We start from the raw sequence: 12,961 nt of genomic DNA on the forward strand, positions 1-12,961 counted from the left end.
ATGGGGCGGGTAGTTGTTGACATCTGTTGAGGGGAGTCTGTTCTAAGTTAGTAAACCAGCTCTCCAGAGTCAGTCGTTGAAAATAGTCAGTGCTGTAGGTTAGGCATTGCGCAGAGTCCCAGTCAATGTTGTGGTTGGTAAGTCGATGGTGTTCAGCAATGTGATTGCTGACATCACCTTTCCTCGTCGCCCGTCTGTGTTCAGTCAGTCTTGTTGTGAGGTTTCTGCCAGTCTCACCGATGTAGGAGGCTTGGCAGTCGGAACAATTGATCTTATAAATCGTTCCCTGTCTGTTCCTCGGTTCGTCTTTGTCTTTAACGTTGGTTAGTAACTGACGTAGTGTGGTGATGGGTTTGTGGGCGACGCGGATATTGAAGGGTAGTAAGATGCGCGAGATGTTTTCAGACATGCCTTTTATGTACGGTATGGTTGCTGTAGTCGTAGGGGTTGCGGTGTCGTTTGTTTCGGTAGTGGTAGTGGGTCGGTGAGTGTTTCGTAGGATGAAGTCGTTGTTGTAGTTGTTCTTCGTAAAAACACGGTGAAGGTATTTGTTCTCGTCGGATAAGCTGTCTGTCGAGTCACATACTAGTTGTGCGCGTCGAGTTAGAGTTCTGATAGTTGTGGCTTTGTGTGATGTAGGGTTGTAGGATGACTCGTCTAGTAATCTGTCGGTGTGTGTCGGTTTCCTGTAAACTGTCGTTCGTAATGAGTTGTCGTTGTTGCTTACCAGGCAGTCTAGAAAAGGAAGTTTGCCATTTTCTTCGACTTCTCTGGTAAACTGTATGTCAGTGTTTTGTTCGTTAAGGTGGTTGTGGAATGCGTCAATTTCGTCGTGTCGAACGGCGGTGAATGTGTCGTCAACGTAACGTAACCAAAGCGGTATCGTTTGTCGGCAAGTCGAAAGGGCGCGTTCCTCGATGTTCTGCATCACAATTTCTGCTATAACAACAGAAACTGGAGACCCCATGGCAGTGCCGTGTAACTGTTTGTAGTGTAACTGTTTATAGTTCTCGTTGCCGAGACAGGGCCGCCTCAACACTAGATACAATAGCCTCAGTCGGTATGCGTTTAGGTGTTACTGAGTGTTTTAGTCCGTATGATGGTACCCGAGTTTCAGTCTTGTCTAAGGAACGAGAAGAAATGTTACAAATGTTAATGTCTACTTACTTTCAGTACAACGGTAAACAAAAATTCAATGTAAACAAATGAAGACAAAAACACTACGAAAGGAAATTTGCAGAGCCAGCAAAGAACAAGAAAGGCAGATATAGTTAGAATTAAGAGCCTGCCACAATTTGTCAATAAGTAATTTATTACAAAAGATTAATTTGGTAGCTACAACGTGCAACATATTAAATATTACTCATTAATGATTATTTTATAGACAAAATGAGTATAAAGGCTATATGGTTAAAGTATCTAACATAGAGTAACTTATTTATTTTCAGCCACGGTCTTCTCGCCAATTCTTGTATTCTGCGTTTCGCGGCGCCGGTAGCTTCCAGATTCCAATTCCTTTACTTCTCCTACACGTTCCACAGACAAATACTGAAAAATTTTCACCTGGCATTATGTCCACTGACTTGATTAATGTTTTTAGCTATATTTTGAAGGTAAGATGTCGCTCGATCACGGAGAAAATCCAAAAACTTAAACGCTACGTGACTGTCGAAACAAGCCCGCGGCGCCATTTTGGATTTATGTGTGCAGGGTCATTCTCACGTGACCTCGATAAAATCGAACAATAACCTATCCGACTGAAGTTTGCCGCGTTTCCTAACCAGTCTCCTCTACTAACTATGATGGCAGGCTTTAGAAGATGTGCAACTGAAAGATTTTGTCGAGAGACTTGAGGCCAAGCTCGATCACGAACTGCTGGAACATGGCGCTAATATCAGTGTTGGAGAGCGGCAGTTAATTTGCTTGACTCGTGTGCTGCTACAGCGGAGTAAAATCGTCGTCTTGGACGAGCCAACTGCGTATGTAGACCCTGACACAAAGCAGACGATATGAAATGTAGTGCGGGATAAACTGAAGGAGTCCACTGTCATCACCATAGCTCACCGTTTGAACACGATAAGGGACTCTCAGATGATTTGGTCTCAATAGATGGAAAAGTTGAAGGATTTGAAAAATTTGATTCAGTAATGAAGACTGATCCAGATGCAGCCTAAGGTGAACTGGGATCTCGAATTTCAGGTCGGACTTAATCCTGCAGGGCTCTGTATCTACACTTGATGGAAAAGAAAACAATTATAAGCTCATTACTCGGTTTTACATTCTACATACTGCAAAGCATAATTGAATTCTCCCGCATTTTGACGCCTCTGTGATCTATTACCGGACAGACCCACGGCAATAGACCACTTTCACAAATGGCTGCCGGATTAATATTCTTTTGTTTAAATTCAAATGAGCCCTTCTGGCCTCGCTTGAGATAATGTATTATTTTGAATTTTGTACTGGAGAACGAGGCCAGAAGGGCTAATTTAAATTTAAACAAAAGAAAATTAATCCGGCCGCGATTTATGAAAGTGGTCTATATTAAATCTATTAAAAAAGGAAAATTCTGTTCACGGTGACGTCAAATCTTCTCTGACGAGCAGAAAGAATGAGAGGAGATACAAGCCTTTGAAATTGCTGCATAACTGAGTTAGTAATCTCCACGTAAGATAAATAACTCTGCTACTGCCTCACCCAATCATTATTACCTCAGAAAAAAACCCTTGCCCACCCTCCCATACACACACACACACACACACACACGCACACACACACGCACACACACACACACATACTCAGCTACCCTCGGTAGAGCGAGCTTTGTGTGTCACATTCATTTTTCCTGACAACTGAGCACGCTCGAATATTTCTTCGGATAGTAATTTTAGCATTCCTTTCGAGTGTCAAGTTGAACGCCAACCGAAACATGTTTGTTAGTTTACTCTTCCCATTTCTCTTGCGAGCTCGTCACGCAAAGCTCTTACAGAAGTCAGCGACGAAAACTGCATTTTAATGAGCTGTTTCGTGAATAGATTATGTGACTCGATTCCGTCAAGCGTGGACATTAGTTGTATGCAATGTAACCACACCTTTTACTCTGTTGCCCTGCAAAAACAAAGCTCTCAAAAAAAAAAAACCCGTTTTCAGTGACTAATAAAATTTTTTCGCAGTTGTTAGTTTGGTAACTTATGGTTGAACCGGCAATAAAGCAAATAATAAACTGATTGTCAGAGAAAACCCGTCCTTTGTTAGTTGCTTCTCAGATTGCAATTATAAGAAGCACCTCTGTATTTTTGGCGCTTTTCTGAGAAAAAGATTAGCGTTGTGTCGAGCGCTGCGAATAAAATAAGAGAGTTAATGGGATGTTCTCGGGCATAATTATGTCTTGGGCCCGGTTGAGCTGGGGTTAGTTTTGCCCAAGCCGCAAGGCGAGGGTTGAAAACACATTTATGCCCAAGAACATAAATTCTATTATCATTGTAGGCTAAAATATACTTTAGCCCCCAAAATTCGCCATAATGCCTGCTAAGTGATAATAGCGAAGAATAATTATAAGGATAAAAAAATTGAAATATTTTGAAAGCCATTAAAACCATTAGAGTGACATGAGATCTTTACTCTTATATGTGGCTGTCAATGGTTTTTTCTTCTTTACATATTGTGTGGTTATAAGACACATAAACATTTTATCCACAATTTCAAGCTCCAGAACAGGACAGAAAGGAGAAACTAGCAGGAAAAACTGGCGGGAAGAATAATCATGTGAAACTTAACCATTCAAATGCAAATATTACAAAACAGTGCTATTGCTAGTCTTTAAACACGTGCCATTTGAAGATCTATGTCCATAAGGTTTGGTGTACAGAAGAGTCTGCAAAGTTTCCTTGCTCTTAGTAAGTTTATTTTCATAACCATTTTATGCATTCGAGAATAATAGACATGCAGAAATCAAAGACAAAAAGGGATTAATCAGCGCGCCGAAAATTCCGGTCATCAAAGTCAACTTATCAAGCACCTTGTCTTGCGTTTTTGTTCATCCATGGCACTTAACTAATCACAGCTTCAGGGGAAGTATTACGAAAGGTTAGGGGGAAGTATTATCGTGCCCAAGAGAAACAGCAATACTTCAGATTAAAGTGAAAAGCTCAAGCCACTTATGTCACTTTTTCTCCGGCTTCAAAAAACGATAGCACTGAAAAGTACGAACAGAAGGTGGTTTCACGCAGCAGTTCGTAAGAAACTTTGACTGGGAAGATTACAGGCCAGATAGCCCTACATGCAGACTGTATACATACATACTTCATTGGTACCTTCCCATAGGCGCTATTCTTGAGCAATACATTAACGTAAAGTATATTGTGTTCAACAGGAAAGACAACTCTTGAAAAATTCTAATACGACACTGGGAACCTCATAAGCTCTAATTTAGCGATTAAGATAAAAAGTCGGCCTTTATAATCCATTACATATTTTTGCTCGCGCACGATTGGTCTAAACACATCACGTGATCGAATATGGCCCACTTAAAACTTGCGAATATCCGAGGATATATTCCAAGGGGGCATTCCCCAATTTTCAAGCATTACGTCTACGACGATAAAAGCGTTCGTTTCAAATTTAATTCAAGACGAGGGAGCGTTTAGTTCGTATCAAAGAACGCTGAAAACTAAACACGCATAGAAAATGAAACAAACTGTTCGTCAACATTCTAGCCGCGCGTTGCAAAAATATTTGATAAATAATAAATACATTAGTCTCCATCTGGTGCGAAAATATACTTGTTTATTTGTCCGTGGACTTTATCTGTTATACATTGTTACGAATAGAAATTTGCTACTCCATCGGAAGAGTGTGTGTGCCACAATTAAAATTAAAGTCGTATACACCAATCAAAGAGATTAATTAGCGCGCTGAACGTTCTGGGTCACCGTTAAGGTCCTTGGTTAAGGACGCTTCACACTTGAAGTGCACCCCTGCGCTAGGTGGGGGAAGGGGGGGACAGTGATACCTATGTTATGCCGGAGAAATCTTAGGAAATGCGTAGGGTGAATTTTTATCGCTTTTTTTTCTCGGCAAGCAGACTTTACTGAAATTCACTACAGGAAGGTTGTTCGACCTGCTATCCAATGAATGGAAGAAGAGACAGTCAAATTATTTTCTTGGACACTTTTTGCATTAGTTAAGTTTTCTGGAACAATATTTATCTACAATCTGATTGGTTGGCACGCTGTTACGGGTGTATTCTCCCGTGTATTCTCCTTCCATGCTTTGCGGTCTTGTTCCCCACCAATACTAAGCTGCACTTGCGCACAGCTACAGTGTCCGATCAGCGAATCTCTCTAATGAATCAAGTAGTTTCCGGGATCCGCACGGTCAAAAGGCATACGTGGAAGGACGAATATCGGCTAAAAATAAAAGATATACGAGGGTAAAGTAAATGATCTTCTTCATTCGAGACAATTTAGAGTAAGCTGCATCAATTCAAAATGCCTTTTTTTAAATAACGAATATATGTCCCATGTAATAACCGGAGGAGGGGTCAGCTAAAAAACTATGATATTTGGTACAGAATGTCATTGGGTCAAACTCGCCTTTACTTGTCTCATGTTTTTCATACGTGGTCATGGGATCGTGGGAGACAAGCACTTCCATAATGAAGTGGATGATGGGAATTATTATCGAAGGAAGTACGCCTCTCTTGCGCTTTCCTAATTAACATTAAAGAATAGAGAGTCCATTGAGAACGAGTAAGTTCACGAATATCCCAACATAAAATGTAATGAACTTTTATCTTCAGAGGTGAAATCCGCGGAAATATTTATCTATTGGATGATTCACTAAGTGCTGTCGATTTTAAAGTTGGCCAACACATCTTTAACAAGTGTATCAAAGAACTGTTGGGTGACAAAATTGTTCTGTTAACCTCTCATCAGCAACAGCACATGGAAAATGCTGATGAAGTGATTGTGTCCATTATGAAGGGCGTGTCCTAGACAAGGGACGCTTTACTGAGCTGCACGGAAAAGGCGTAATCAGTTTAACTGTTGACCTGCTCTATAAAGAAGCTCTGAACGACAAAGCAGAATCATCTAAAAATTTTCCAGGGAGAATATAGAGAAAAACGATGATGATGAAAAATGCCAGAAAAAGAATCTTCTGCCCGATGAATCGAGGAGTCTGGAGATAGCAAAGGAGGATCGTCCAATCGGAGTTGTGACATCCAAGCTGTATTGGGACTACTTCAGAAGTGGAGCACATCCTTTGATGATAATTGGAATGGTTGGTTTAAGTCTCATTACTCAAGGTAAGCCAGTTCTCATAATGGCTGAGTCATTGGCTCAAAGTCAGGTTACAAAAGGGAAACAGAGCCATCTTGTTTCTATTTCGCGCAGAGCATTCGACAACAACTTTCATTTTGAACCAATAGTAAGCAGGAGGAAGAGAGACCTGGGAACTAAGTTTCCCCAAAACCTTGCTAATAGCCTGCCAAACAGGCGTAGTTTCGTTGTGAGCGGGAACAAGTGCTCGAGGAGCTGATGTCTCGCCCCTTGCTTTGCCTTGCGTTTGCCTCCACTAGTCACTTAGATCAAGGGCAGTTTTTCTTGCAGTTTATAAAATGAATACTTCCTCTGTCCTTACACTGTTATCACTACAGTTCACCGTTTGAACACGATAATAGACTGCCACAAGATTTTGGTCTTGAAAGATGGAAAAGTTGAAGGATTGGACAAATTTGATTCATTTGTGAACAATGAGTGGGATGCGGCTTAAGGTGAAAGAGCTGGATTGTCCAATCAGATCTGATTTTAAAGGGCTCCAATTCTATACTTTGTGGAAAAAAAGAAACATTTGTTGCTCGTTGCTCAGTTTTGGCCCCTATAAACTCTTCAGTTTCTTAGAATCTTTCTCGCCGTCATGCCTCAGGGTGTCATGAAACACCGTGAGCGTTGCGTGACACCTCAGAGAAAGTCTTCATCCATAGGCCGATTGTCCAATCAGATCTGATTTTAAAGGGCTCCAATTCTATACTTTCTGGAAAAAAGAAACATTTGTTGCTCGTTGCTCGGTTTTGGCCCCTATTTACTCTTAAGTTTCTTAGAATCTTTCTCGCCGTCATGCCTCAGGGTGTCACGAAACACCGGGAGCGTTGCGTGACATCCCTGAGAAAGTCTTCATCCATAGGCCGATTGTCCAATCAGATCTGATTTTAAAGGGCTCCAATTCTATACTTTGTGGAAAAAAATAAACATTTGCTGCTCGTTGCTCGGTTTTGGCCCCTATAAACTCTTAAGTTTCTTAGAATCTTTCTCGCTGTCATGCCTCAGAGTGTCACGAAACACCGGGAGCGTTGCGTGACATCCCAGAGAAAGTCTTCATCCATAGGCAAATTTCAATTGAGAAAAAGTACAGTGAAACAACCTTTCTGCCACAGTCCAAGCATTTTGTTCGGTCCAATGCCTTTACGGTTTCTTTGGTCAAGGTCTTCACGTCTTGACATCGTGTGAGCAGAATGGAAGTAAGTTGGTGTTTATTCAAAGATGTTTCGAGCTTCACCGATGTTGCCACTATATCTACAGCCCTTTGAAACAATTTCAACTGAAAATTTCAAGTTCCAAGGTCGCTACATGATTCACATTTATTAGTTTCAACGGAGTTGACGTTGATGCCCTTTGATATATCAGGTGATAATCGTTTAAAAAAAGAGAGAGAAAAGGTAGGATAATCTACAATCAGCATATCAAGTCACTTAAAAATGTAACATGAGGATCTTATGACTATTATAAACCAAGACGACTCGTGAACTAAGAGACTTAAAAGGTGTCATACGATGTCTTCCGACTATTGTGCAATTTAAATTGCGCTCAACTTTGCTGGAATATTTCTGAATTGTTTCATCAAGTTTCATTATGATTAACACAGATTCAAGGACAAGCCTTACAGCGTTTACTTTTCTCGTTTTCATGTCAGCGGCTGCATGCCTCTCAAGCCCCGACGCTAACAAGTGCTCCAGAGCACAAGACTGCAACGCGGGAAACGGTTCATATGAATGCTGCTCTGGTTCTTGCGTCCAAGGAAGCAGTTGCCTGGGAGAAAACTGTGAAATCAACCGAGATTGCTCTACCGCTGAAATTTGCTGTGATACGAAATGCGTCGATAGTCTGGATTGCAAAGGACAAACTTGCTCTTTTGATAATGACTGCCAGACGGATGAAGTGTGTTGTTACGGATCGTGTAGAGAAAAGGTTCTGTGTAGCGATTATACCCTCATAATTCTCATTTGTCCTGTTGCTATTATCGCCTTTGTGTCCATTTCCTCTTGCGTCTTTAGAAGAATATGTTTCAAGACTTCCATTTCCATGAAACGATATCCATTTTCACAAGGGTTTTCATCAGAGAGCACTTCATCGCGTTCGCTTATCAGCCTTCCGCGTCCGCTGAAGAGGACACATTTATTCTATACAACTCCAAGGCGAGTAAATTTTCCTGAGGACTTTAAGCACAAGGTGGCCAAGATTTGTGAAGGTCCAAAGCCCGGAAAAACAACCCAGTATGGTTCGTTTCGTGAAATATTCTAACTCTGAATTAATACATTTATTGAAAGTGTGTGTACTATACAAATGGTAAAATTCTACATGTTGCTGTTCCTTATTTTAAAGCGTGTGCGCTTGGCTTTTATCTCAATAATCCTTTTATACTTTTCAGTTCGTACACATGGCAATTGTTAGCAAAGGAGATTATATTTTTAACGAGCCCCGACGGTTTTAAAACGAACTTTCTTGCCAGGAAAGAATAACTTTTCTTGTGATTGATCTATACTGGCTGTAAATAGTTTCTGAGAAAAGAATGAAATGAAACGAAACTCAGTGTATTTTCTTGGGTCTTCAAGGTAAAGAAAGGCCACTTCACTGACGCATTGGACAGTGTTTCTATTTGAAGATGTATAAAAGTTATCAAGATTTTCTAGTAAAACTTTAGACGAAAATTGTGTCTAAGTAACTGCTATAAACGGGAATTAAAAGTATTGAGTCAAATTGAGATAAATGTACAAATATTTATGCAATAACCCCTTCCAGTAACGAGTTTTTTCTTTTAAATAGACGTGACTGTTCAAACTTTTGAGTGTCACGCAGCATGCGTGACATTGAGGATCGCGAAGCACCTGCTTACCTTGTGATATCACGAGTTACAATAATGACTAAGCTCGGGGTGAAGAAACAGTTCAACGCAGGTGATTACATGCAAGGACTTCAAGGAGTCATTTAAGCCTTTGACTACTGACAGTGACTAGCATCTAATTTCTCCTTACAATATCACCCCTGAATCACACATTAAGGTTAGGAGAATAAAGGAAATTATCAACAACTGAAGAAGCTCTTGATTGCTCAACAAATTCTCCTTGCACCTTGGGAAATGTATAGAGAACAGTATAGAGAATATGCATACTGAATGAAGGCTTTCGATTTGATTTTACGTGCCATTTATCTGCTCTACTGGAAAGACACCCAGCACACCTATTAGATGATTTGAAAGGAAATTGGCTACGAAAACCTGCGTTTGTCAGCCGACTCTGTGAGCAAAAAGAAAATCAAGAAAAAAAAGGATCAATTTTACTATAGGTAGTGTCGGCCGACATGGCGGCCGACATGGCGACCGACATGCATGTCGACCGACATATCGGTCGACTGTCGGTCGATAGTTGGTCGATAGTCGGTCGACAGGTCGGTCGATAGTCGATCGATAGTCGGTCGATAGTCGGAAGATAGTCGGTCGACTTGTCGGTCGATATGTCGACCGACAGATAGAGTGTCGCGTCTCGGTGGAATATCGGTCAAGTGTCGGTGGAATATCGGTCAAGTGTCAGTGGTCTATCGGCCGAGTGTCGGTAGTCTATCGGTTAAGTGTCTGAACTTTATCGGTAAGTATAGTTTGAACGTCGCTCGTGTGGTTGTGTATTGTTGCAGTGTCGGTTTTGAAAAATTTGATTTGAAGAAAAATTTGATTCGAAGGCATAAACTTTCAGGTATATGATTAAGTGTCAGTGAAGTATCGGTGAAGCATCGGCCAAGTGTCGACCGAGTGTCAGCCAAGTGTCGGTCAAATATCGACCGACTGTCTACCGATATGTCGACCGACTATCGATCGACATGTCGACCGACTATTTTCCGACTATCGACCGACTATCGACCCACTATCGACCGACTGTCGACCGACATGTCGGTCGCCATGTCGGCCGACACTACTTATAGTAACAGTGATCCTAAAACTATCAGCATGTACCATTGTCACGTAACGAGTAAACGAAATATACAAAAACGCGTTTAAACCTGACAATTTTAGCGTCCGAATTCGACGGATTCAATTTTAAAGCGACATGACTTGAGTGGGGATTGTTTATTGGGCTGTTTGTAAATTTTACCATTTTTGTAGGGGCTTTTGACTTGGAGATGACTTTCCTGCCAAAAACGAAAATCCAACTTCCAGGACAATAAAAAAATTCTCTGCTAAACAAATACATTCCATATTGACAGTAAGGGAACACAAACGACGTCAAAATGTCGTAAGAACAAAAACGTGGCACAAGAGGCGCAGCAAGTGTCGCTGGTATTCTTACCGCATTTTGACATCTTTGTGGTCCATTACTGTACATACCCAAGGCAACATGAAATAGCTAAAATTATGGTGACGTCATCTTTGCGTCTGTCCTCCAACAGATCACCAGTGAGAACCGATCAAAAATTCGTGGATCTAAACGATCGGTAGTGAAATGGGAGAATTTCTTATCAGATGACAAGAGTTTAAGATTGTAGTCGGCCATTAAATGAAAAGATCGCAACCCCTCCAGAATAGCGCCCCTATTCACGGCCTAATCGACGTCAATTTGTTTATTTACTGTTCCTACCCAAGGCAACATGGAATAGCTAAAATTATGGTGACGTCATCTTTGCGCCTGTCCTCCAACAGATCACCAGTGAAAACCGATCAAAAACTCGTGGATAATTAAGCTCATGATACAAATTTACGAGGAACTAAACGATAGGTAGTGAAATGGGACAATTTCTTACCAGATGACAACAGTTTAAGATTGTAATCGGCCATTGAATGAAAAGATCGCAACCCCTCCAGAATAGCGCCCCTATTCATGGCCTAATCAACGTCAATTTGTTTGGAGGTAAATGACAGCCCGCGGTTTTTGCAGGTCATAAAATAGTAACCCTACAAGCTAGATAGTCGTATCACATGAGTGTTCTGCTGTTTTCATACTGTCTCGCTTGACATATGAGTTATGACTCGCAAACATCAGTTCACGTGGAGTCTTAGTTTACCGAAAATAGAACAGCTTTTCGCGCCATAATCTTCCTGGAACTGAAAAACCTGAAAATGTTTTGACAATTAGTTTTGTCTAAACTAAAAAATTTATTCGCAATCATTAGAAAAAGGAAACAAAGAGAAATCTTAATACGCCGCACCTCAAAAAGCTTCACAAACGTGCACTTAGTCGGCCAAATGTCTTATGCGACCCTCGAAATTTATCTTCAGTAAACCTCTAATTAAATTCCACTCAGTGGAAATTTGTTTAGTTCTCGTTCCGAACTGGATTCATTTTGCTCCACCACAGTAAAACCATTCAGCAGCGCAGGTTAATTTTCCTTCATAGCCACCGGTTGGGCTCGTGGGGGACGTGGAATGGACATTAAAAGGAACCTTAAAGACCGCTAAAGAGGATAACAGTCAAGCTTTTCCTCTTTTCGTGACACCATTACTACTGCTGTATGCTTTATACGTTGGTGAGAGATCATAGTCGAGCTAAAAATTCATAATTTGTTGTTCTGCAGGGAGACGCGGTTAAAAGAAACGTTGAAGTTGGCTTACTCTTGTTGTCGTTTTTAATGCTTTTATAATGCATACTCGGGTCTTTGCACCAGCATTGTGAGCGGATCTTTTCACCGACTAATCGTGTAGACAAGTTGTTAGGACCTTTTGCGTATGGCTTTCGTTGATTTCTTGCAAACAGGACAGATAAATAGGGCTGCTAAGACACAGACACGAGTGAAAAAATTAAATTAATAAAATAAGCTTGTGCGGCGCATGTGAACCTTGGTGACACCCGTGAGAGGACATTGCAACACTGCAATAAAGACGACTCTATCTTATCGCATTTAAAACTAACAGTGTCGTTCCTTTTGACCTGATAACATTCGGGCTAATCTTCATTCAAACATCATTGCAAAGCCCCAACTCCTTGCAAAAAGAGAAATATGAACCCCATAGGCAGCACAAGGTACGCCTTGTTTTTAGCACAGGTTTGAAGATAAGACTGAAAGTCAGTGTGCTTTTCGTCTAACATTTCTTTAAGTCTTAGCAGTTCCGCAAGCCCTTCAATAAGAAGTCCTTTCGATGTTTTAGTGATACAGTTTTTACACGTAGTTATTCGCGAGTGGTCCACATTGCGTGTCTTTTACCCACTATCAGAGGGCGAACTGAGCAATTATCATCACAAACGTTCCCAAAACATCGGATAAAATTGCACGTTTGTTTTGAAAATGGATTCTCTTGTTTTGACATTTTGTCACGAACTGGATCTACTTTAAAATCTCTGCGCCTCGGCACATTTCACGGAATACTGGTTTAACGAGCGGAGTGCAGGTTACTGACCACCAGCTCAATGGAGAGGAAATTTATATGTGGATTTTGGCTATTGCTTATCACAGCTGTGATAGTTTCCTTAGGCTTCCTCGCAGATGGCGTAGCACCTCAGCACAGAGGTCGCACAAACTGCTCCTTATCCACTCCACCCAGCACACGTCAGCCTGGTAATTCCTGCTTTAGGAAGGTCGCATTAGCCCAGTGTGGTTGCATATATACTAAATTGGACATGCGCCTCTGTGCAGTATGGAAACTGTCAAACAAGACCTCCATAAAGGTATTCAACCATTTCGTGAGGGGACAGACTAATCGC

Source organism: Stylophora pistillata, chromosome 13 (genome assembly GCF_964205215.1).
Source record: "Stylophora pistillata chromosome 13, jaStyPist1.2, whole genome shotgun sequence".
Taxonomy (NCBI): Eukaryota; Metazoa; Cnidaria; class Anthozoa; order Scleractinia; family Pocilloporidae; genus Stylophora; species Stylophora pistillata.